This window comes from Sus scrofa, chromosome 13 (assembly GCF_000003025.6).
Source record: "Sus scrofa isolate TJ Tabasco breed Duroc chromosome 13, Sscrofa11.1, whole genome shotgun sequence".
Classification (NCBI taxonomy): domain Eukaryota; kingdom Metazoa; phylum Chordata; class Mammalia; order Artiodactyla; family Suidae; genus Sus; species Sus scrofa.
Window position 1 is genome coordinate 144819161 of NC_010455.5, and position 26197 is coordinate 144845357.

Consider the following 26197-nt stretch of genomic DNA (forward strand, 5'->3'; position numbering starts at 1 on the left):
ATGGAGGTTCCCAGGCTAGTGGGTCGAATGGGAGCTATAGCCGCTGGCCTACACCAACCCACAGCAACACCAGAACTAAATACGTCTGTGACCTACGCCATAGCTCACAGCAATGCCAAATCCTTAACCCACTGAACAAGGCCAGGTATAGAACCTGAGTCCTCATGGATGCTGGTCAGATTTGGTTCCTCTGAGCCACGACAGGAATTCCTGCATATTACTATTTAAAAGTTATAAATTCTCTTTAAACTCTGAAGCATCTTCTCAAATTGTAAAAGTCCAAAAAGCAAATAATGGTAGTTCTTAAAAAGCAATTTTTTGAATGTGGTGGCCTTCATATGTGCCTCACAGGCCTGCAACTGCAGGCATGTAACTGACCAAGAGGCTAAAGTCCACATCTGTGATTGCCTGAGGCCATCCTTCCCAAGGGCTACTTCTGGTCAGACTGAACTGGGAGGAGCCAGTTCCAGGAGATGACAGATATCTCTGACGGCCAGCTTTGGCTCTAGAACCTGTAGTGGACCTTGCTTAGGTTGTTCTGTGGCCTAAGATGCTTCCATCCAAACTTACTTCCCTTTCTCCTTCACTCAGACCTAGACTGCATCTAATATGATGGCTCCCTCACTATTTTATCACACCAGTCATTTTCCTAGTTAAGTATATTTAATTAATCCCTTCTTGACTTCTGTGTCATAGAGGACTCAGACTAACACACCACCATATATATTTGGAAATAAGTACTATTTAGGTCTAATACCAAAAATAATTGGTTAACTAGAAGGAAACTAAGAAAAGGCAGGACATAATCTATAGAGCATAGGTCTAATTAGATCTTTAGTTCATAATTTGATAAAACTCATCCTATTCTAAATCAGTCTTTTTTTTTTTTATTTTTGGTACTACTACCTATGGTAAAGGGATAATGTCTGTGTGATTCTCCATTCATTAATCAGTTTTTCTTTATTTTGCTTTTGATTGTGCTTAAGATATAAATTTCTTACCACAACCACAAGTTTCTGCAAGGATTGGGCCCCTGCTTGCTTCTTCAACCACATCTGGAACTATTATCATCCTTACTCTGTGTCCTGGCCACACTGACTCTTCATTTCTTAGAACACACGAAGTTCTTTGCCTGCCTCAGAGCTTTCATCTATGCTGATCTTTCTATCTAAATTCCTCCTGCCTCCACTCTTTAGTTAACTTCTACATCCCTCAGCTCTTATCTTAAATGGCCTTTCCCTGAATGGGCTTTCCTTGGCTTCCTCCTCCTGAAAAATCAAAGTTATGAGCATCATACTGGTTTTCTAATAATCCTGTCATCTTGACATCTTTGCACTATTCACATGTTTAATTATTATAATTATTAATCTTTTACTGTGTTAAATGCTCCACTAGATTATAATTAGGAAGCTGTTAGGTACCATAACTATTTGGTTTTCTTTTGTTTATATTGCCCTATATTGTTCCTAGTAGTGAGTGTACCCTATCAATACTTGAATGAATGAATGAATGAATGAATGAATTTCTTAAAACATTTTTGAACAACTAGGGTCATGTAGCTTAAGTGACTACTGATCTTTTTGCATTCATTCCACTTTCTGATAATGAAGTAGAAAACCTTAGTCCTAGTACAGAGTACCTTTGACCTTAATCTCACACAATGCAAATAATCTACCTATTATATCCCAGGGATAAATGTTTTTCTTATTAGTAAGCAGATTAAATGTTTCCACTTTTTCTGTCTTATAACAAAGATTTGGTCATTGTCACTTGCTCAAATCTTCAGAGTACTTTGGAAAAATTTCTCCTATACACTGATATTTGATTCCTTTTCTCCATCTCCCACTGGTCATTATTCCAGGAGAGTAGACACAGCCTTCCAAACTTTTCTTAATTCTTTGATTAGCCATGATAGATACTCCCTTATGACAGTAATTTCTTAAAATCCAGTATTAAAAAATCATTTTATATAAGGAAAGCATTTTAACAGTTCCATCAAAATTGGAAAAGTACATGCCCTTTGAATAAGCAATCCACTGGGAAATGCTACATGGTCTTATTAACTAATTATTTCTATTTGAGTTACTAATCTTACCCTTTGTTGATGTCGTAATTCACAGGTCTCATAACTACACTGGAATTATCTATGAAGCAACTCTATTAGCAGTCTTTCTTTCTGTGACAAATGTCTCCTTGCCCCCTATTTCTATCATTTCATTTTTGTTAATGTTGATAATATATTAGGCTGAATTCACTAGAATAGGATCACAATCCTGTCATCTCCAAGGGAGAAAAATCTCAAGTAAAAGGCAAAATAATTTAGCAGATTCAAATCTTTTGATTAATCTTATACTGGATATGAGAAATAGTCATCCTTCTATGAATATCAGGGATCTCAAATCTGAGAGAAAAAAAGAATGATTTTATTCCAACTAAGGGTTTCTCAGCCCTTCCATAAATCAACACTATTATACTATACATTTGAGAGTAGAAGTCCCTATCTTTATTATGACTGTCCCACTTGTAGTAATTCAACAGGTAAAATCTTGAACTTTTCAAAGTCCTCACAGAGCTATATAAAATTTTCACCTCTACCAATGTTCTCCCTCCTTCCCAAGAAGACAGAATTGTATAATATGTTCAAGCCCACAACACATCAGCATTCACAAGCATTTTCAGTATCTTATTCTTTCTCCTGCCTTCAGGAATGTGTCCTAGCCCATGTATACTCTGCTTGGGCATGCTATGCTGTCAATAGCAGAAACAAGGAATGACAGAGTTTTAGCCAGACCAGCAGAATTGGGGCAAAGTGAATTAACTTGGTAGTAGGGCCAGCCCACAAAGAGGAGTACAAACTTGAATCCTGTCTAGGGTTATGCTGTTGCTTGGGGGAATTCTTAAAAGGACAGGGCACTATACAAAAAGTCTCTGGATAATGTGATCCTCATCGTTAGGCAAATATTTTGGTTCAGTTAGGTTAGTCCAGTTTGAAAGAGGGGCTGAAAGTAAGGCCCAGCCCCAGGGAAAGCAGATTAACAGGAAAAAAAAAAAAAAAAGAAAAAAGGATCAGAGCACCAGGTAAATGGTGCAAAGTTTAAATAAAGCCACAGTCCTAGCAGGAAGCTGTACTGCACACCAGAAAAGAAGCAAAACCCTGGCACATGGATTACTTACACATGTTGAACATTACTGGGCAGACTGCCCCTCATGGCAAAAACAAGTGGCGGCTTTGCCTAGGACACTAAAATGCAGACTGGAGGCCATATACTATTTCTAGACCCTATCCACTTGTTAATTTTAGCAATTAAAATTCCGTTTCCCCTGGTTCCAGTGGTTGCAAAATTTGAGCCTATAGAAGAAAGGTTTTAGGAGCTTGCATCTGGATAAGACTTAGTTATTACCTCCCAAAGGCCTCACCTTCTAATACCATCATATTGGGTATTAGGATTTCAATATATGAATTTTTGGGGACACAAACATTTAATCTATAACTGCAACATAATCATCTATCTGGTTGCTTTCCTTAGCATCTCTCTCGTACTCCCTGTTAAGACCATTTGAAGGACATCAACAGGTATATTCCTCTGGTTGGGAAAAATTGAGAGGCTCAGGGGACAGCCAACTTACTGTACTGCTAATCTTGTTCTAAATTTATCAAGAAGGACTCTGAATTTCAAAATTGAGGGTAATTTCACATACAGACGGTTAGAGGTATAAGTAGTTAATAGTACAACTGAGATCCTGCCTCATTTCTGTAACCAACTGCCTACTTTCTATCAGAACTCCAGTGATTGGGTCTGTCTTATTTACAGTATCTAACTGATTACATTGATATACATTTCTTTGTTCATTTATTCAAGAACTATTAAATGAAATCTATTCTGTGCTAGGCATTATCATAGGTACTAGGATACAACAGTGAGTAAAACAGAGACAAATTTCCTGTCCCTGGGACTCTCATATTCTAGTTGAATAGCTATTAAGGAGGGAAATATAGGTGGAGCAGCATGTACAAGGGAGAAATTGGAACAAGACAAAGAATGAAATTTAGTAAAAGATCAGATAACATAAGGCCTTGTAGATCATGGTAGGGAGTTTAGATTTTATTCCTCCATGGTATGGGAAGCTACTGATCAATTCTGAGCATGAAAGTAACATGATCTACTTTACATTTTAAAAGTATCATTCTAGGAGTTCCTGCTGTGGTGCAGCAGAAACAAATCCAACTAGGAACCATGAGGTTGCAGGTTCAATCTCTGGCCTCGCTCAGTGGGTTAAAGATGCAGTGTTGCCGTGAGCTGTGGTGTGGGTTGCAGATGCCGCTCAAATCTGATGTTGCTGTGGCTATGGTATAGGCTGGCAGCTGTAGCTCTGATTGGATCCCTAGCCTGGGAACCTCCATATGTCGCGGGTGTGGCCCTAAAAAGAAAAAGAAAAAAAGTATCACTTTAGCTGCCATATGGAAAAGGTGGAAGCAAAAAGAGGGATTAGGGAGCTACTGCAATTGTCCCAGATAGAGATGGTGATGGTTTAGAATAGAATGAGGCAATTAAGATGGAAAGTGATTGACTTCTAGCTAGATTTTTAAGGCAGAACCAATAAAACTTGCTAATAGATTGAATGTGGAAAGGGAAAAGAAAGTGGAGATGATTCCTAGGTTTTTACCTGAGGAACTAAATGAATAGATGTGTCATTTGTTACAGAAACATCAAATTTGGGAGATTCAATTTTGGATTTTGAATACATTAAGTATGAGATGCCTACTAGATGCTCAGATGAAGATATCAAATAGGAAGTTGACAGAGCCTGGAAGATGAGGGTAGAGTCTTGATGAAGAGATGCATTTGGGAGTCACTAGTAGACTTGTGTAAACATTTAAGAAAATAAATTTATTGCTATGTTCCAGGGGAAGAAGAATCTATTTCCTTGTGATGCAAATATGGTCCATTTCTTTGTAGTGCAAGTCCCAACCCAGAGCCTGTATTATTCGTTTGATTACAGGCATCAGAAACTGTCTCTAAATAGCTCAAGTAAAAAGAAAATTCATTGAAAGGAATCTTTCCATTCTGTCACAGAATGAAAGGAAAAGTTGAAAGCTTTCACTCAGGAAGGGCAGCAACCAAGGCCCAAACAGAGATCTTAGTCATAAAGGAAGAACTGACATTAATACCATTCAGCTCCAATGACTTCATGTCCACCAGAGTCACAGTCACATCCTGTGAGGCCATGCCATTCCCATGCTCAATTTCCTATTAGACAAAAGAGTTGACATAAATACTTGTAATTAAAAGTGTGATCCTTGTTTGGAATGTATATTTCAGACCATCTAGACCATCACCAGAATTTTCATTTTAACCAGATCCCCAAGTGATTCTTATGTACATTAAAGCTTGAGAAATACTGAACTGAATGGTTTTCCAGCCATAAAACCCTCTGATTGTCTAACCTGGTCAGGTGTTTTCATATTAGCTTTAATGCAGAAGACTTTTTTGACTCCTATCCATATAAACTTTATTTAAAATAGAATTATAATTTTGTATTAAATTATCATAAAATAGTTAAATTTTATGTTTAGTGCACACCTTGGTTATACACAGGTAGGCTATAATATGTTGTAAAAACATAAAACTTCTTGCAGTACATCTCATGACACTTCTTTCCAGGAAGTTCAGTTATTTTGAGGCAAACTTCTGTTCTGGTGATCGATATATTTATTGTATAGCATTCAGTCTTTTAGGACTTATAAATTTGATACTCTAATTTTGTCTAAATGCTTTAAAGTAGTCTTTTATCTAAACTGCATAGCTGTTTCCTTGATCACAAGTCTGCATTTGTAGTGGTCTATTAGTTATACTTACTTTGTCATACTTTTATGACAATATTCTTGGGAACTCACACTATCTACCTAATATAAAATAATAAGAATGAGAGGAAATGTATAAATATTAATGCCATTGCTAGAGGAAAAGGCATGACAATTTTTATTTGATGGAAGTAAACACTGGCAGCTCATTAAAATTTCGGATCAGAATTGTGGTCCAGAAAGGCAATAGTTATTTATTTATGTGTCTTTCTGCCTTTTCTAGAGCCGCTCACTTGGCATATGGAGGTTCCCAGGCTAGGGGTCTAATAGGAGCTGTAGCCGCTGGCCTACGCCAGAGCCACAGCAACGTGGGATCCGAGCCGCGTCTGCGATCTACACCACAGCTCACGGCAACACTGGATCCTTAACCCACTGAGCAAGGCCAGGGATGGAACCCGCAACCTCATGGTTCCTAGTCGGATTCGTTAACCACTGAGCCACGACGGGAACTCCCCCAAAAAGCCAATGGGTTTTTTTATTTGTTTTGTTTCTTTGCTTTTTTAGGGCCACACCTGCAGCATGTGGAAGTTCAGAAGTTCCTGTGCTAGAGGTTGAATCAGAGCTGCAGCTGCCAGCCTACACCACAGCCATATCAACTCCAGATCCGAGCCACATCTCTGACCTACACCACAGCTTGCAGCAACACTATGGGATCCTTTAACCCATCGAGTGAGGCCAGGGATTGAATCCGAATCTTCATGGATACTAGTCGGGTTCTTAACCCACTGAGCCACAATGGGATCTCCCCAGTAAGTCTTGAAATGGAATGTAACCTGCCTAATAACTCACAATCCCCCTAAACCCATGATCCCTTAAATAACCTTGTTCAAAAAAGTCTCCTAGCAATGTACCTAGTGGATATGACTTAAGAAAAATCTGTCAAATTTTTAAAGTAGATTGGCTATTGAAACTTACTCATTAGCACTGCTTCTTGAAATGTAGACCTTAAACCTCTTATATTAGAAACATCTGGGAAGCTTTTTAAAAGAATCTGTGAACTACTCAGACCTACAAAATCAGAATCTCTGGGAATGGGGTCTTAGAATCTGCATTTAAAAATAGTTCCTTAGGTGAGTCTGATCACATGAAGGTTTGAGAATTACTGTATTAAATGCTGAATTTTCAAGTTTGGTTTTCCATTGACATTAGCATCAATTTCCAATGACTGAGCAAAGTGTTCCCCTTTACAGTTTCACATATATGCTCAGATTCTCCATGTTTCACATTGGAATGACATTTTGACAGATACATGATTTAAGTTTTTTTCTTATTTCCAAAGGTTTTAAACAAATACTACTTCTTGACAACTCATTAAGACAATGTGTACTAAGGCAAAGCATTTCCAGAAGACCTAAGAATATTGCCTTGGCTAGGGTTAGGAATCAGCTTTTTATAGAGGATCACTGATCCACAGGGTGGGGGAGAGAGAGAAAAAAGAAAGAAAAACCACAAAAGGAGAAATCAATTTAATTTATTATTTTAAAATAGAGAAATATTCATCTGCTTCAAAATTTAAGAGAGCTCTTTTCACAAAATTGATGCTACTTTGTTATTTTTCATAACATATGGTTATTAAATCCACAATAAAGAGAAGGGGAAGTTCTCTCATTACCTAACACTCCATTTAAAACAATATAGATACCCTAACAGTGCCTCTATAGGCTTCGGCATATAGAAAAAACATAAAATATACCTATTGTTTGAAGGAATAAGTGGCATATACAGTATGCTCATTTTATATACTTTCTTAAAATTCAATTATTTTCCAGTTATCAATGTACAACAGAATTTTTCTGTGTCAATAGAAATCTAATATTCTGTTGTATCATAATTTATTTAACCAATTCCCTACTAATGGATTTTACTTTCAGTTTTATACTACTAAAGGCAATTCTGAAGCAAACAGTTGTACAAATATCTGGTTATTTGTGACATACACATAACTGAAGTAGAATTGCTGAATCAAAGCTTATACATATTTTAATTTATTATGTTTTTTGCTTTTTAGGGCCGCACCTGCAGCATATGAAAGTTCCCAGGCTAGGGGTTGAACCAGAGCTACAGCTGCTGGCGTACATCACAGCTCATGGCAACGCCAGATCCCTGACCCACTGAGTAAGGCCAGGGATCAAACTCACATCCTCACAGATGCTAGATGGATTCGTTTCTGCTGCACCACAGCAGGAACTCCTATATTTAAAAATTTAATACATGTTATCCTCTTAAAATGATGATTCAGTACCATTATAAGCTATTACTATTTTCCCACAATGGATATCTTTGTCAATCTGATAATCAGTAAATACAATCTCATTTTAATTTATATATACTTAATTATATCTATTTTATAAATTTATTAGTTCACTGATAATGCTTTTATGATTTGCTTGTTCATGATCTTTTCTAAGAGAATGGAAGAGGAAAACTTGTTTTGTTGTTTGTTTGGTTTCTCTGTTTTGTTTTGTTTTGGTTTGGTTTGGTTTTGGCCACGCCCATAGCATACACATGTTCCAGGCCAGGGATCAACCTGAGTCACAGCAGCGAATCCATAACTGCCAGGCCATCAGGGAATTTCCAGAACAGGAAATTTTAAATTCTAATTGGTAAATATAACATCACAGCAAAACTCCAATGTTTGTTATTATAAAATGAAGACTTAAACAGAGACTGAAATTAGATTAAAAAACTGAAAAAGCCATACATAAAATGAAACACAGACAGGAGTTCCCGTCGTGGCGCAGTGGTTAACGAATCCGACTAGGAACCATGAGGTTGTGGGTTCGGTCCCTGCCCTTGCTCAGTGGGTTAAGGATCTGGTGTTGCTGTGAGCTGTGGTGTAGGTTGCAGACACGGCTCGGATCCTGCGTTGATGTGGCTCTGGCTCGGATCCTGCACTGCTGTGGTGGCTACAGCTCCTATTAGACCCCTAGCCTGGGAACCTCCATATGCCGCGGGAGCGGCCCAAAGAAACAGCAAAAAGACAAAAAAAAAAAAAAAAAGAAACACAGACAATGAGGGAGAGAATAAAGTCATACAGTAGAGGGATACATTGAAATGGACAGAGAAACAGAGAACACAAAACTCATATACATGCATACCCAAAGAAAAAACAGACTGGGTATACATGAAAAGGCACATATAAACGCACAGAAAATAATACATAATCAGATGAATATACACAGTGGTATACAGAGAGAAAGTAACACGAAAAAAATACAGCATAAACCTATGGAGAAAAAACATTTACACATATAAATCCAAAAATGAAAGATACAAATTAACAATATGGAGATTAAAAAAAATCAGAGAGAAGAACTTGATGAACTAGAACTTTTTAATATGGTCTTTAAACATATGCTTATTTACTGAAGTCTTTTACATTTGTGTGGCCTTATCATTCCTGGTAGCCAGAGTTAAGGTAGTATTTCTTACTCTTTCTTCTGTAGATAAAATCATCTAAAATCAAGGACTAGATATAACTACAGGCTTAGGTTTCCCTCTTTGATTTGAAAAATACAATAGGAAACCTACTAATAAAACATACACAAAGTAAATTATTTTACCTATCCCACCTAAACGTACAAATAATTTATCCATTTTCTTTTTTCATTTAGATAGTCATAGAATATGAAATATAACTTTTAAAAATGATGAAAATCCTCACTAAAGGTACTTATTTTACTAAAGCCTAGTGCCAAAATGATCCTAACAGATCTATAATTTTTTTTTTGGGTGGGGGGGGAGCCCACACTCGCAGCATATAAAGGTTCCCAAGGCTTGGGGTTGAATTGGAGGTGTAGCTGTTGGCCTATGCCACAGTCACAGCAATGCCAGATTTGAGCCGTATCTGCGACCTACACCACAGCTCCTGGCAACAATGGATCTTTAACCAACTGAGTGAGGCCAGGGATCAAACCTTTGTCCTCATGGTTCCTAGTCAGATTTGTTTCTGCTGGGCCACGACAGAAACTCACAAATCTACCATTTTCTGAATTACTGTTGGGAAGCAGATGAAGTGAAGAGCTAATATAGCAACTGAGAATCAAGCATCTGAAGATATCACGGTAAAGTCAATCTAATTTGTTAATAAGTTCCCTACTCTGAGAAGAAAGTTCAAAAGTCATTGATTTTTATAGCCACCTTACTATCTGCGTGGAAATCCTATCAAACACTCATCATCAACCATTATGAATGGCCAAAAACAAACAAAAAGACTTAACTGGAAAACCAGAAATTCAGCCTTGATACAGATATCACCAAAGTATTGCAGGGATGCATAAATATTTTGAAATATGTTTAAATAATTTGCCCTGACTGCCAGTAAAATTTTTTCAAGCAAATGTTATTGAAAATGTTTGGGCTATCCACAAATGTTTTTACAAGCATTCCTACTAGACAACTATAGAAGCCTCAAAAAATTCTGGCCAGCAGGAGAATTCATAAGAAGTGCTGAGTAGAGGGTGACCTAAGGAAATATAGATAGGAATATCTGAGCTGTTGGGATGGTTCAAAAACAAATGCATGTTTCATGAAAGCTTTTGAAACAAAGAGTTCTGACTAAAAACAAACATTTGCGCAGTAAGGACACACCCAACAAAAATGTTTGTTTGCTGATACTAATATTTTATTTGGCACATATTTGCCAAAGCAGAAGTGGAAAAAAATAAGATAAATGCAAACATCTCACAGAAGGCAAAATTACAGTAAATTTATAAGTGCAAGAAGAATGAAAACATTTATTTACTGAACATAGAGCAAAAAATAGATATTTATGGCTTTTTAAATGATAATTTTACCAGCATAAGATCAAAAATAAAAAAATCCCTAAATATTAATTGTGGTGCATATTACTGAAGCTTTTACATTCATACAATTCTGCACAGTTCTTTCAATTAACTTCCATAGCAAATTTCTGAAAGCAGCTAATGACAAGTCTTATTACCCCATTTTACAGATAAGATATATTAGCTAGTCTGTTCTTAATCCCTTCTATCACATTTGCCTCTTGGCACTGTAAAATATACTTAATATCATACTTTTTTTGTTCTTTTAGGAAAAAGATTTATAGTATACATTATTGACTAATGTTAAGGAACAGCTTGTATGGCAAAGGAGAAAAACTAGGAATTATAGTTTATTTGTTGATGTATTTCTTTAATAACAACTTTTAGAACACCTGCTGTCCAAACTTTGTTTCTATCCTACATCATACTATTATATTAAGTCTTAAAATACATAAAAACCTATTTATTTTTCCTTTTTTTTTCTTAATTCCTCGATCTAACTAGGCCCAAATTTTAAATGTTTTATATAATGGTTCTCACTTAGGCACAATTTTTCCTACTTAACTTGTCTAAGTATCCTGATATCCTTTCATTTCTGCTCCTCTTTCCCTGTTAGCCCTTAAATGTAGTTAATTTCACAGGTTCTGACATCAGTTTGTTCTTCTGTTGCTGACTTTGCTAATTCCATCCACTTAGGGCTTCTCCTGATTCCAACTGGTCATAGTTGGTTCAGAAGAGAGTACCTTTATTTCTGGCCCCACTTGTCTCACAGCTCAAACACTAAATTGCCAAATGCATGACAGAGACCTCCACTTGGTGTTTCCCTATTAGGCCATGAAACTCAAAACATCTAAAAGAATATTCATCAACTTCTCCCACAACAATCCTAATTTCTCCAATTCCATGGATGGCAGTATCACTGGCCTATACTGGAAGCTTGTGTTTCCCAAATTTGTATGTTGAAACCTAATCCCCAATATGATGGTATTTTGAAATTGGCCTTTCAGGGGTGATTGGGTCATGAGGGCTGAGCTCTCAAGACAGGGACTAGTGCTCTTAAAACAGAGACACTCCCCCTACCCTGCCCGGGAGTTCCTGTTAGGGCTCCACAGCAACAAACCCAACTAATATCCATGAGGATGCAAGTTCAATTCCTGGCCCCACTCAGTGGGTTAAGGATCTGGCGTTGCTGTGAGCTGTGGTGTAGTTCACAAATGCAATTTGGACCCTACGTTGCTGGGGCTGTGGCACAGGCTGGCAGGTGCAGCTCTGATTTGACCCCTAGCTTGGACACTTCCATATGCCTCAGGTGCGGCCACACACACACAACAAAGACTCCCAGAGAGCTCCCTTGCCTTCTTCCTTCAAATTAGGTTACAGTAAGAAGATGGCTGCCTACGAACCAGGAGGATGACCTACCAGATACTGAATGTGCCCTCTCCTTAATCTTGAACTTCCCAGGCTCCAGATGTGAGAGACAAACTTCTGTTCGTTATGAGCTACTAAATCTATGTTATTTTGTTACAGCAACTCAAGTGGGCTAAGACATCACCTTTCCAATCACCTTTAATAATCCTTCCAGCTCCCATATCAATAGGTGCAATTACAAAATCCTATTCATTTCACTTCCTCAGTATCTGTAACACACATTTTCTTTTTTCTCACTATCTCAGTTCAATCACCTATCATTATCAACTTAATCTTGACGTCCTTACCATTTATTGTTTCTCATTTTGCTGTTGTCGTCAGATTAATCACCCAAAAGCAATGCCACACATTTGTGAAGTAAACTGAAGCCCCTTCAACAGCTCCTTCAGTTTTATTGCAGCCAGGAGTTGGAACTCTGCTTGAAGTACTTCTCCTGTTTCCTTTAACTCCTTCAAAGGGACTGAGCAATAGAGCCAGAGGTGTGTTCTCATGGGGTGGTCTTTACTATCAGAAAAGCTAACCTGCCATGTTATGATCTTCTCCCACAAGTCATCTTCACACTCCAGCAAAATGAACTGCTCTCTAGACTCAAAATGTGCTCTACACTTTCCAGCTTCTATGTATTTACTCATGGTGTTCACTTGAACGCAGGAGTGTTTAAACTCTCATTTTCACTTGTCCAATGTCTTCCTTCCTTGTCTTTTTAGGGCTGTACCCTTGGCATATAGAGGTTCCCAGGCTAGGGGTGGAATTGCAGCTGTAGGTGCTGACCTATGCCACAGCCACAGGCCACAGCAATGCGGGATCCAATCCAAGTCTGCAACTTATACCACAGCTCACAGCAACGCCAGATCCTTAACCCACTGAGCAAGGCCAGGGATAAAACCTGCGTTCTCATGGTTACTAGTCAGATTCATTTCCACTGAGCAACGACGGGAACTCCAGCATTCTTTATGATATAAACTAGTCCATAAAGCTCTTCCTGACTTAGCCCTAGGCAGGAAGAAATCGCTAATACGCAAAGTATGTTCTCTGGACTTCTTTTATTAACAATTTCTAACAGGTAACGTTCACATATCACTTTTATAAAACAGTAAGTTCTAAAAACAAATTTTTTCTTTCTTTTTTTTTTGTAGGGCTGTACACGTGGCGTTTGGAGGTTCTCAGGCTAGGGGGTCGTATCAGAGCTGTAGCTGCTGGCCTACACCACAGCCACAACAACGCCAGATCTGAGCCACGTCTGTGGCCTACACCACAGCTCATGGCAACACTGGATCTTTAACCCACCGAGCAAGGCCAGGGATAGAGTCTGCAACTTCATGGATACTAGTTGGGTTTGTAACCCACTGAGCCACAATGGGAACTCCCTGAAAAGACTGAAACTATAAGTAAATGTAGGCAGAAAAGACAACTTCATAATATTTGTCCCTCTGATCCAGAGGAATGGCCTATTTCTCCATAATTCAAGTCTTCTTTTGATCATTTTCTTTACTTAGAAAAAATTGTTTTCTTCATATAGGTCCTGCATATTTTTCTTAATTTTGGAAATTTCATAATTGTGTTGCCATTAAGATCGTCTCTCCTTATATTTTATAATAAAGTATTTTAGAGCAATCTTAAATAATACTATTGCAAAGATAATAGCGTTCTCCTTTATCCCACAACCAGTTTCCTTTATTATTAACATCTGACACTATTACAGTACGTTTGTCACAATTAATTAATTGGTACTGACACATTATTATTACCTAAAGCCCATACTTTATTCAGATTTCCTTCATTTTTACTACTTCTTTTTCTGTTCCAGGATACCACCTTATATTCAATACTGGTTGCGATGATTTCTCAAACATTCCTTGGTTTTGATGACAGAAAGTTTTGAGGATTACTGGTCAGGTATTTTGTAGAATGTCCCTTCATTGGGATTTGTTTGATGTTTTTCTCATGATTAGACTATTGCAAAGTGTTTTGGGGAGGAATACAACAGAGCAAAAGTGGCATTCTTGTCACATCTTATCAAGGGTACAGACTACTAATATCACTCCTGATGTTAGACCTTGGTCACCTGGCTGGAGGTCATGTTAGTCAGGCTTCTTCACTATCAAGTTACTTTTTTTGTTCTAGCTTTTTACCGTATTCTACTCTTTGGAAGAATCCCCTTATATCATTAACCGATAGATTTTATATGTGAAGGTTGGATTTTAGCATTTCTATAGTTTTTATCATCCCTGTGATGCTCTTCTATGGAAGCACTATCCCTATCTTGTTGAACAAATCATGAAATCTAGACACAAATAAAATACTTTATTATTATTATTATTATTTTGCCTTTTCTTGAGCCGCTCCTGTGGCACATGGAGGTTCCCAGGCTAGGGATCTAATCGGAGCTGTAGCCACTGGCCTACACCACAGGCACAGCAATGCCAGATCCGAGCCACGTCTGCAACCTACACCACAGCTCACGGCAACGCTGGATCCTTAACCCACTGAGCAAGGCCAGGGATTGAACCCGCAACCTCATGGTTCCTAGCTGGATTTGTTAAACCACTGAGCCATGATGGGAACTCCTACTTTATTATGTTTTAAAGCTTTTAAAATCCTGTTACGAAAACTGCTTCAGAGAGACTGGGGCTTCTGGAATGGCAGGGTGAGGAGCTTGGCAAACCTTTCCCCAAAAAGGAAACAAATATAAAAACAAAAACTGGACACTTGAAAAGAAAAAAAAAAAAAAAAAAAAATCATCCCGTAGTTCCCGTCGTGGCGCAGTGGTTAACGAATCTGACTAGGAACCATGAGGTTGCGGGTTCGGTCTCTGCCCTTGCTCAGTGGGTTAACAATCTGGCGTTGCCATGAGCTGTGGTGTAGGTTGCAGACGCGGCTCGGATCCTGCGTTGCTGTGGCTCTGGCGTAGGCCGGTGGCTACAGCTCCAATTCAACCCCTAGCCTGGGAACCTCCATATGCCGCGGGAGCGGCCCAAGAAATAGCAACAACAACAAAAGACAAAAAAAAAAAAAGAAAAGAAAAAAAATCCCAACTATGAAAATCAATTAACCAAGAAATGCCTACTCAAGAAAAACTACTGAATCTTAGGTAAGAATTTACGGCATTTTAGCCTGAGGCTGCTCCCACATCGAACCCTTAGGACAGACGGACCACGTAAACCATCATCTTTACTACCAAAGAGGACTACTTGATTTGGATTGAGTGGAAAATCCCCCCATTCAGGGCACTGTCACAAATAATAGTGGTCTTTGTGACAATCAAGAGGGACATTATCACAGGTAGCCTTAAGTTAAGATTAAGTTTAGAGCAAGCAATAGACTGGCAAACTAGTCAGAAATTTAATGGAGAGAAATTAAGAATGAGACAGTCATCTTCATACTAAACACAAAAACTAACTCAAAATGAATGTAATTGTGTTTAAATATATGTATTTTATTCTGTAAAAAAAAAATTCTGTGATAATCTATGTGGGAAAAGAATGTGAAAGAGAATGGATGTGTGCACATGTATAACTGAATCTCTTTGATGTATAGCAGAAATTATTACAACCCTGTAAATCAAGTACACTTCAATAAATTTTTTTTAAAAAATGAAAAAAAAATGAATTACAGACCTGAAACTATAAAAATTCTAGAGGAGAAAATAATAGAGGATCTTCATGATCTTAGGTTAGGCAGAGAGTTCTTAGATATAACACCAAAAGCATAATTCACAAAAGAAAAAAAATGATAAATTAGATTTTGTGAAAGTTTAAATTTCTTTGTGTTTCAAAAAAGACACACTACCTACTGGAAGAAAATATGTGCCAATTATACACTTGATAAAGATTTTATCCAGAATATATCAACAACTCTTGAAATTCACTAAGAAGAAGACAATTCAAAAAACTGGTAAAGGATTTGAATAGATATTTCACAAAGATACAATTAGTAAGTATTTGAAAAGATGCTTAACCACATTTGGCATTTGAACTAGAAAATATAAATCAAAACTGCAATAACTACACTACTCCATAGCCCCTGAAATGGCTATAAAAATAATAAAAAAAAAAGACAGACAATAATAAGTGTTGGCAAAGATGTGGAGAAAGTGGAACTCTTATATGTTGTAGGTAGGAATGTAAAACAGCTGGTCACACTGTAAAAGCTTGGCAGTTTCTTAATAAATTACACATGGATTTATCATTCAAACCAGCAAATCCACTCCCAGGTATCTAAGAAAAATAAAAAATTTGTCTACATAAATATCACATGCGGATGTACACAGCAGCTTTACATGTAATAGTAAAAAACCTGAAAACACAAATGCTGCTGAATGGATTTAAAAAATGCAATATATCTACACAATGGAAAATCATTTAGTGATAAAAGGAACCAAACTACTGATACATGCTGCAGCATATATGAAACATGGGAAGCATTTCACTCAAAAACATGCCAAGTGAAATGAGTCTCAGACAGAAGAGTACATATTATATAGTTCCATTCATACGGAATGTCCATAAAGGGCAAATTTTTAGAGAGAAAGGAGATTAATTTTTGTCTAGGGCAAGGAGTACAAACAGGAATTCATCACACATGGGGCTGAGAGATGTTCTGAGGGTGATGAAAATGAAACATACTAAAACTTGATTGTAGTAATTACACAATTCTATAAATTGGCTAAAAGTCATTGAATTGTACACTTAGAATGGGCAAATTTATAGTATGGAAATTACATCTCAAGATGTTTTAAAAGAGGAAAAGTTCTGTGTATGGTTCAAATCTCTTTCTCTGTCAAGATGACCACTTATATTTCCTATAGAGGGTATTTCAACAACCTGAGCCCCCAAATAAAGACACATGTGGAGCAGAGCTGCAGGCAGATCATAATGGATGTGAATCAATAAACAACCTTCGACGTCGTAAGCTACTGAAATTTAGACGTCATTTTTTATCCTAGGAGCCACAGAGCCTATCCTCACTGACACACTTAAAATAAAATGTATTATGATATATTTATGCTAAATTCTTTAATGAATTATTTCCTTTTAAGGAGTAAAATTATTACTAAATGTGTTTTCTATAGTTTCATAACATAACTTCATGGTTTTTTAAATTAAAAATACAAAACTTTCTGTAACAATCTAGTGTTTGATGCAACTCTAAATCATTATGAAATTACTTATACATATTTGATAGCATTTTACTTAGTGATGGGAGTATCCTGATTTGCAAGATAGACGTGGCTTCTACCTTCACAAAGCTTATAACCTAAAAATACTGAGTTATCTGTTTGTGTAATCTATTAAATTATTATAATTTTATTTTCATATTAAATGTTAATTCCTTTTTAAAAAGAAACTAGGTGATCATCCTTTCAGTCTAAACTTTTTTAACTATCATTTTTTACTTACCAGATAATTTTTGAAGTGCATTCTTTTAATTTGCAGTCATTTTTAATTTCTACCAGCAGGTGGAACCCTTTAGATTTATTTTGTATCATACTTTAACAGAGCAACATATAAGCCTTTGTGATTTCATTTTAAGAATTATTTTTTCTGGAGTTCCTGTCATGGCACAGCAGAAATGAATCTGACTAGGAATCATGAGGTTGCAGATTCGATTCCTGGCCTCACTTGGTGGGTTAAGGATCCAGCGTTGCCCTGAGCTGTGGTGTAGGTCACAGATGCGGCTCGGATCTGGCATTGCTGTGGCTGTGGTGTAGGCTGGCAGCTGTAGCTCCGATTTGACCTCTAGCCTGGGAACCTCCATACATATGCCTCAAGTGTGGCCCTAAAAAGCAAAAAAAAAAAAAAAAAATATATATATATATATATATATATATATATATACTTTTTTTCCTTTAATATTTATTTGTAGAACAAGTTAATGATATTAGGCAAGAATAACCATTCTGCATTCCAAAAAAATCTCTACATTAATGGAATCCACATCAGCATATTCAATTAAAGTTATAAGTTCATAGATATTTTGTCAGAGAACATCTGTCATGGGGTAAATGCTTAAGAAAGACTCTGTATTTTCTTTTTGTGGCTGTTCCCACAGCATGCAGAAGTTCCCAGGGTAGGGATCAAACCCTTGCAACAGCGCCAACCGAAGCCACAGCAATGATAATGTTGGATCCTTAACCTGCTGAGCTACCAGGAAACTCTCAAGAGAGATTCTATATTTTCAATGGAGAAAAAAATATGTATGAGCTAAAATTCAAGAGGTTTCTATCCTCTAGACCAGGGGCTGGCAAACTTTCTGTAAAGGATAAATATTTTAGGCTTTGTGGGCCTGAAGGTCTCAGTCAAAACTACTCAAGTTTGCTATTTTAGCCCCTAAGCACCCACAGACAATGAGCAAGGCTGTGTTTCAACAACATTTTATATACAATAAGTTGGCAGATTTGGTCTTCAGGCCACTGGCTCTTATAGTCGGGCATCAGAATCACCTATAAGGCTTATTAATGCACACATTGCTAGGCCTCATCTCTTGAGTCCCTGATTAAACAGGTCTCTGGAGGGGCCCAGGAATCTGTATTTCTAACAAGTTTCTGGTGATGCTGATGCTGTTAGTCTCAGAAACACACTTTGCTCAGGAACCTCTATTAAAGGCTATATTTCCTCATTTCTGCTGCCTTGTTTTTGTAACATTTAAAAAGAGCTAAAATAGACTTTTCTTAACATGGGCACTGTAAGATTTCCTTGAGAGATCATTTGGCAGGGAATAAAGGTAGATGGTGGGAAATAAGACTATATTTTGTCTTATCTGGTTCACTTAGCACCATCTATTACAGTGATGTAGTATTTTGTATTGATGATGCTACAGAAAATACATTCTGTAGAGGATCGTGGATTGAAAGTTTACTGATGTTAGTATGAGAGAGTGGGAAAAGAAGCACCCACTGCTCAGAGGCAAACACTGCTTGAATCTTGACATGATTCAAGATAATTCAAACTTGAATAATTCAATAATTATTATTCAGTAATAATAATTCAATCTTGACATAAGTATTTTAATGCTTATTTTTACACAGTTAAGGTCACATACATTTAATTTTATAGTATGCTTTTTTAAGCTTAGTGATCACAATAAAAATGTAAACATTTTAATGGATAAAATGTTAACATTAATAACAATGTAAACATTTTAATGGATGTGTAATATTCCATTATATATGTATGTAACCATATTTTAGAACCATTCCCATCACCTCCATAAATCTTTAATATTTGTTATCCTCAGTCTTCCCGTTAGAAGTAACCCTGCAATCAACATATTATGTGCAAAAATACATCATCATTTCACATTTCCTTCAAAAATAAAATTTCTGGATATTTTTAAGCCTCTTGATATTTGAGTTATTTTGGTTATAACTTTACCCATATTGTGTAAGAAAGCTGCTTCACTATACCCTATTCAGCATTGGGCATTCCAAGCCATTTAAAAAATTTGTATATAAAACAAAGTATATGTGACTGGCTCAATTTTCCCTAACATATTAGAAAAATGATTATTCCATCTGTCTTCTGCACCAACCCCTAAACCCATTTACCCTTCTCTTATTCCCCAACCCCCTCCATTAGGTCATAAGCATAAAAAAATACAATTGCAAGACACATGTATTCATCTCTGCAAATGTGCAAAGCAAAAGCTCCATCCAAGGGCGAAACCACAGCAGACTGTGACACTCCAAAGAATAGTCAAGGGACAGAACTCACCAGCTTGTGGCAGCCTCTCCCCCGCAAGCAGCAAAGCTTGAGTCAAGCCAGGGTTGCTGGGTAAAAGTGAAAAAGCACAGGGAAAAGGTAGATTGGGCTTCCCTAAGAAGCCACAGATTTGCTTCCATGGCTATAGTAACCCTCCCCCAAGGAAATCTTCCCCTGAAGATTGAATGGAGAAGAGAGAAGCTTTATAAGCTTCTACTAGGCTCTGAAAACAGTTTTTAACAAGTTTATGGGGAAAACTTGAAAAAATATTAAAAAAATAAAAACTCAAACGTATTCTGTGTTGATAGGCAACGAAGATCAGATGGATAAGGAAGCTGTTCCTCAAGATGCCAGGACTGACAGGTGACAACCTTAACCAAATTCTGTACCCCAACCTCCATGACTTGGCATTTTACAAGACCCATGGACCTTGGGCTCAACAGTGAGAGAAGAGAGGTATAATCCCAAAGTGACTGAGTTTCCACCACTCAGCAGAACGAGGTCTCAAAGTTGAAATTAAGTTCAGTTGAGAAATAAGAGATGAGAGTCGCATTTACTGCAAGCCGGCTGTGTGAACAAAGACTCAAACCCAAACTCCCATCATTTTCTGATATTCCATTACTAGGTATGGCACCAATCAGTACTGCCTCTACTCTGCTTGAAAAGGATATTCAGAATTGATGATGGATAAAATTCAGGTTAAAAACATGTCTACACAGTATGAATGTTTTCAAATAACTGGTTTATCATGGAAAATAATATTGTACCATGTGTTCAGCTGAGCTGGTGATTAAAGGAAGCCCAAAGAGCTGATCTACAAGCTCTCTATAATCATATCCTTGACAGCTTGACCAAATTTATATAGAAAAACAGCAGCAGACCCAAGTTTCTGTATTTATATTTCTTGCTTGAACTTTATGATGAAAAACATAAAACTGTTCTGAGTTATTTTAACATTAAACACATTCGTCCTTGGAATCAGAAAATGCTAATGCTTTCCTATGCCCATATGCTGAATAAAATTAAAAGTAAACAGAGCTAGCATATTTTGGGAATTGCTACTATAGTCATCAAACCAATTAAAAACTCATTTCAAGGTGGTTATTATAGTAGTATTTGTTGTTATTTATAAGTCTGAAGAAAAGACATTTCTGTAGTGGTATATTATCCTACATATATTAACAATGTAAAAAGAACCAAGAAAACTTATCCATTTCATAAACGCCAAAATTGGTTCTCAAAGTCTAAAATTTTCAGAAGTAACATATTAAGGATGAAGTCCTTTCTGCATTAACATAAGTTTAACATTTTCAAATAAAATTACATGTATGGTCATAAAAGTGTAATACATTAAGAATAATAATATTTGATTGTCTGACTCAAAGATCTATGAGAGTCTTCATTTTTTCACCAGATTACGAAAGTATCATAAATTAAAAGGCTTTTAAAGAATTAATAGTATAGTTTATCCTAGGATATAACATAGTTTACTGTTTCTAACATATTTATCAATTTAGAAAGAAAAAATTAAATGCTATTGTAACAACTTTACCTCTATTATGCTGAATATTTTCCTAAAAGATTTTATAGAATAAGACTTTTACAGAAAGTTCCTCAGCCGGTTAATATTTTCCCATAGTTAGTAATTGTTCTTATATATAAGAATTTTGTCTTTTCAACTGCAGGGTAAACACTTAGAGAATAGAGAAAATGGTATACATTGTTCCTTACATGTTTCAGTGTCACGTACGTCTTCAGGTTTGAAGCATATCGTGTACCTGGGAAAATTTCAGTCTACGTATTAGGAAGCTTTATATGACTCCTCTCTTTTCCTTCAAAACATGTTAACCATGGAGCACCAAAAGAAAGTATTATTTAAATAAAATCAAGCTCAAATTATCAAATAGCATGTGAGAGGCAAGGAGCAATAGTGGCTATCATGGTTACAAATGCTCTAAACATAACTAATGGTGGTCATTCTTGCCCTGAACCATGAGAAGTGGTGGATATTAAAAGCTTCTGTGTGGCCTCAATCTTTCCAGGCTACTTTAACAATTAATCAGATATTTCTACTTCATAAAGCCAAGATGCTTCTCCAGAGGAAGTCCTGCTCTTGCATTCTGGGTTTTGGCCCATGTCATACATGAAACTCCATGTGCACTTCCCGATACTGGCAGATGTCTATGTTGTCCTACATTTCCCACAGCTCCCCATGAGTGCTGCTTACATTATGAAAAGGTATGAGAAAGCCTCAACTACCAACAGATTTTCCCTCCCACTAGATAGCTGAGACGCCTTCCCTTGCCTGGTTTAAGACCATTACATTGGATTTATCAGCCATACTCAGAGTGGAGAGCACCCAGGATTGAGAATTTTGCTTATGTACTTACAAAGGAAATATGTTCTTCCTTTTCGCAGTTTTTTGATTGATCAATCTTTTGTGTTGTTTGTAGTCTTTCTGCCTTGGGCTTTAAGGAAAACATCTTTTTGCTGGACGGAAGTGTGTGGCACTTTGAGTCTTGTCATGCCCACAACCCCATTCTGCTTAAAGCTTCCACATTTACAGACTGATTTTGAAAAACTCTGCCTGTATCAGTTAGCTCTCGCTGTGTGAAAAAGAACCTCTAAGTGTCAGTGGCATTTACTTAGCTCATTTACCAGTGAATTAAATAGAGTTGCACTGATCTAGAAAGAGCTGATGGAAGTAACCCAGTTGCAGCACTTAAACTCGGCATGTCTCTCATTCTTTTCCTTGGTCCAGCAAGATGGCCAGGGCCTGTTCTTCCCGCAGCAATGGCAGAAGTGTACAAAAATTAAAAAAAAAAAAAATTCAAGTCCTCTAGACCTAGGCTGAGCACTGGCATATAGACACTCTGCCTCATTCTACTGGCTAAAATAATTCACATGGCCAGGCCCCAAATCAAAGGATGAGAAAATATACGCTGCCTCTTCAGCAGGAAGAATGCGAAGTTTCATGGCAAACAGCACAGATACGGGGAAGGGGAAAGAATTAGAGCCACTAATGCAGTTCACCACACAGCTGCAAAATTTTTCTTACCCATGAATTACATTGCTGTGAACCCCATGATCACACTATCTTTGCATCATTTAGTTAGATGTTAGCATATGATTCAACAGCAGCCATCTATTGTGGCTATCAACTTACAGGACAGCCTAACACATAAGATCTGACCAAAAAGAGAACTTTTTGTTCAATGGCAACCAGACATTTTTAGGGTGGAAGTTTGAAAACACACATAGATGGAGATGGACAAGTGAACAGAGCAGAAACTGAGTGCTACCGAGAATGAAGGCAATGAGTGGAGGACATTAGGCTTTGAAAACCTCGGTAGGTTATATGGTAGGTTATATGGTTATTTGGTAGCATAATGCCCCCAAAGATGTCCACATCCTAATCCCTAGAACCTACAAATATCTTAATGGCAATGGGACTTTGTAGATGTGATGAAGTTAAGATATTAAGATGGGGAAATTATTCTGGATAATCCAGGTGAGCCTGCTGTTATCACAATGGTCCTTATAAGAAGGATTCAGAAGTCAGAGTCAGAGAGAAGGCAATGTAATGATAGCAGCAGAAATTAGTGACATGCTTTGAGAATGGAAGAAATACATGCAGCCACTAGAAGCTGAGAAGTCAAGGAAATAGATTCTCCCCTCAAATCCTCCAGAAGGAGCTAAGTGATACCTTGATTCTATCCCACTAAGACTGATAAGACTGATTTTCTATTTCTGATCTCCAGAACTATGAGAATGAATTTGTTTTAGGTCACTAAATGTGTGACACTTTGTTACAGGAGCAATAGGAAACTAATACAGAAGTTGTAAAATAAATCGTGTAGTAGAAAGAAATATGGATGAGAAGAACCCATTAACTGGCACCAGCGGTCACCATGGAAATGGCAATGGTTAGGAGAGGGAGTAGCTGAGTCTTCTCCATGTAACACTGGTGTTAACAGCAATCAACTTCTGCTTCTTCAAGAAGTACTCTGGACTCTAAAGGATCTTCCGTTTCCCAAGGAGGTCTCTCTCTTTAGTCACCAATACTACCTTGACTTCTAATTTTTCTTTGTTCCCTGTATAATTAAATATCAGTTAAGTGAGTAAACTGAGCCAGAATTGATTATAGATCAAAAGGGATAACAATATTATAATGACTAGATCACATCAGGGGTCCTCAACAATGATATTATTGACATTTGGGGCCAGATAATTATGTGTTGTAGGGGGCTTTCTTGGGTGTTATAGAATAGTTTGCAGCCTCTCTGGCCTCTACCCACTAGATGTCAGTAGCATTCCCCTCCCTTGTGTTACAACCCAAAATATCTCTAGAAACTGCCAAATGTTCCTCAGGGGTCAAGTCATCCCTGGGTGAGAACCACTGAAATCTATTAACCTTAGCCCTCATATATGTACTTTATTAATGGCAACTATTATTATCACAATTTTGATGTACATTTGCTCTGACTAAAGCTTCAAAATTCTGAGAATGGAAGATATAAGCCTAGTTTTCTAATGTTCCCTAGTTGTGTGACACTGGCAGAAGAGAAGTATTTTAACCTTTCTATGCTTTAGTTTTTTCATTTATGAAACAGCAAATAGTAGTACCTGCCTGATGAAATTTTGATAAGAATTAGATTAGATACATATTATGTGCTTAAAACAGGGGTCAGTAAACTTTTTCTGAAAAGAACCAGTCAGTAAATAATTTAGGCTTTGTGGATGATTTGGTCTCTGCTGCAATTTCTTAGCTCTGTTGTAGGAGGGCAAAAGCAGCCATAGATAATATGTAAACAAATGGAAGTAGCTATGTTCCCAAAAAACCTTAATTTATAAAATCAGGTAGCAGGCTGGATTTGACTTCAGCCAATCCATAGCAGTTTTCCCAGCACTGACTTGGAAAGTGCCTGGCACATAACAAGTACTCAATACATTTTAGTTATTTTTATCATTATTATTCCTATATGGTCTCAAAGCAGGTATGAGAAAGTAGAACCACAACTGAGGAACAAAAGGCTCTCATGGGTCTTTAATATTTGGTTTTAGTTACCTTCCTAAATAAGACATGATACTTCTCTTAGGCAATTATACACAGATATGAGGGCCCTTCCCTCTTATTAGAATTCACATCTCCCTTGAAGATATGCCAGGAACGGTACAGAATCTTGCCCAATTTCCAATGTATACCAGAGGTCACTGAAAGTTTCCTTGAAAGGACAAGTATACAGTAGTACTTATGGTGCTTGGGGGATGCTATAATCCTGACCAATGTGCAGGAGCAACTAGAATTATAGTCTAGCTTCAAAGTTTTTCAGTACTAAAATCCTAGAGAACTTTGAGATAATCACATCAGCAGTTAAGATTTTGAAGGAAAGTTGAGACCAAGTCCCATATGAGAAGAGAGGCTGATATTTCCTTGGTGTGGAAGAGAGCACAGAAATGAACAATTTTTGTTGCATCTGCTCAGCACCCTTTTTCTACACATTGCCTCCCTCTACTGCACTAACCATAAGTTTGTGGAGAGAGATGACTCATTTCTAAAATGTGACCCATCTCCTGGCCACAGCTGATTTTTTCTGGCGTGGATACTTAGTCCTAGTTGGGAAAATCAATTCTTGTCCTGAAACTTACGCATCTAAGTGCTTGGACTAATCTTAATAGGTAAATACAAAGCTAGTGGCAATTATGATTTCTACCAGAGGATGGGGAAGCAAAGGAAATCAATCTATGCCTTTCCTGGTGTTGTAAGAAACTATACTTTCTCTTTGCTAGGGATTTTCCCCTTTCTTCCCCTTAGTTCATATGAGGATGACAATATAATCAGCTATCCTTATCTCTACTTTGAGATGACATCTCTGCATAAAACCACTCAACCAGTAGGAAAAAAAAAAAAGAACAACAACAAAAAACTACTCTTGGCTTCACCTCCACAGCTAGAAAATTAGTCCTTAATCTGACTAATTAAATGCTGTAAGTAAGTGTTTTTGGCTCACAGTCAAATTTTTTTAAGTTATATTAAAAATCTGTTCCAGTTACTACTCATTTTGTAGCTATTAATTTGGTGGCACAACACTTTTTTAACAGAATCTCTCCCCACCTAGTCTCTACAACTAGATTCTTGCTCACCATTCATGAGCCATGAAGTTTCACTAGATTAACAATTTCATATTAAGTACTCCCATCTTTGATTTCCCAGAGCAGTTGTTACCAATATGTTTACTGCTGCTGTTTTCATGTTTGTTATGGTGCTCCCTGCCACACATTCACAAAGCCTGGTAGAAGAGGCACCCTAAGGGAGCAGTATCTTTCATCACAGATCAATCTTCCTCTCCCCAATTCCAACAAGAAGTTTATGTACCCACCGGCCATTGCTGGGCAAGAAAAGCTCAGGATGATTAGCTAAG

The 26197-nt window shown here is 37.2% G+C and overlaps 1 long non-coding RNA gene across 3 annotated transcripts in view; it reads right to left on the bottom strand.

Annotated features, from left to right (window-relative positions):
- LOC106505799 overlaps positions 1-26197 on the bottom strand; it is a 221522-nt gene that overhangs the window by 189488 nt on the left and 5837 nt on the right. Inside the window, exon 2 of one of the 3 annotated variants that reach the window (XR_002338134.1) lies at positions 20501-23869. The exons of the other annotated variants lie outside the window; for them this stretch is intronic. This is a non-coding gene — a long non-coding RNA (uncharacterized LOC106505799). Of the gene's footprint in view, positions 1-20500; positions 23870-26197 lie in introns of those variants that run through there. 3 annotated transcript variants of the gene reach the window in all.